The sequence below is a fragment of the Octopus bimaculoides genome, chromosome 24, assembly GCF_001194135.2.
Source record: "Octopus bimaculoides isolate UCB-OBI-ISO-001 chromosome 24, ASM119413v2, whole genome shotgun sequence".
NCBI classification, from domain to species: Eukaryota; Metazoa; Mollusca; class Cephalopoda; order Octopoda; family Octopodidae; genus Octopus; species Octopus bimaculoides.
The window spans coordinates 23,500,433-23,501,378 of NC_069004.1; the positions used below are offsets into that span (position 1 = coordinate 23,500,433).

Sequence of the window (946 nt, forward strand, 5' to 3'; positions counted from 1 at the left end):
TATATATACCCTGTGTATATTGTTTATCTTATCTAAGGTCCTGGTAGTGTATAAATGTAGGGTATTTCCTGAACTTTGGGCTGTTTACACTGTCAGATTTCAGACAAATACTGAAATTCTTCAGATGTAGAAAATCCTGGTTTCACAACAGTAAAACTGTTGTGTGGGTTTAATGAAGAGTGAAATACAATCTAAATAATAAGACAAAGATATACTTTAATGTATCCTTAACGATCAGTTACAATTGTTTCTGTAACCAACTCTGCTTGCAATACCAGTTTACATAAAAGTTGGAAGTGAATATTTACTTTTTATTTCCTCCCGATATAAGCAAAAACAAAGTCTGGAGGACGCATTATGTAAGTCTGAAACCGTAAATATGTAAACTTTCACTTCAAACTTTTGCTGAAACATGTTTGTATGCTTCCACTGTTGGTTGCATATCCTTGACGTTTTACAAATTACATCTTCCAACATTATGAAGCAATTCCGAGCCCCCAGAAATAACTGTCAGACATATGACACCATACCTTCTCCTCTTAATTTGTTGCATCTTTGTACTCTGTTTAAGTTTGCTCTGTTAATATATAAATATCTGTATGAATATTCATCATCTGAATGTCTTCAGTCTTTGTTTTCTTTCTATTTACACACACACACACACACACACACGTGTGTGTGCGTGTATGTATGTATATTTTGTATATCTAGCCCAACCGGTTTCATTTGCTTATTTGCATCGTTATTTCCATCCTTGCTCTCCTGGATTCCTCTTAAAACTATTCCTTACCCCACGAACTTAGTCCTCAATAAAGATTTCGGAGTGTAAGTTCAGATCATTTGAGCACTATGAAGTGCTTTCTATATCAAGCATCTCTGGGTCTCATTTAATTGAACTATGTATATGTATGTATATATATATATATATATATATATATATATATAT

The 946-nt window shown here is 33.1% G+C and overlaps 2 protein-coding genes and 1 long non-coding RNA gene across 4 annotated transcripts in view; 2 read left to right on the top strand and 1 right to left on the bottom strand.

Moving 5' to 3' along the window:
- LOC106878832 (integrator complex subunit 13) overlaps positions 1–946 on the top strand; it is a 596,471-nt gene that overhangs the window by 60,251 nt on the left and 535,274 nt on the right. The gene's annotated exons all lie outside the window — the stretch shown is intronic.
- LOC128250710 (uncharacterized) overlaps positions 1–946 on the top strand; it is a 162,811-nt gene that overhangs the window by 44,360 nt on the left and 117,505 nt on the right. The gene's annotated exons all lie outside the window — the stretch shown is intronic.
- LOC106880812 (FMRFamide-activated amiloride-sensitive sodium channel) overlaps positions 1–946 on the bottom strand; it is a 220,496-nt gene that overhangs the window by 10,133 nt on the left and 209,417 nt on the right. The gene's annotated exons all lie outside the window — the stretch shown is intronic.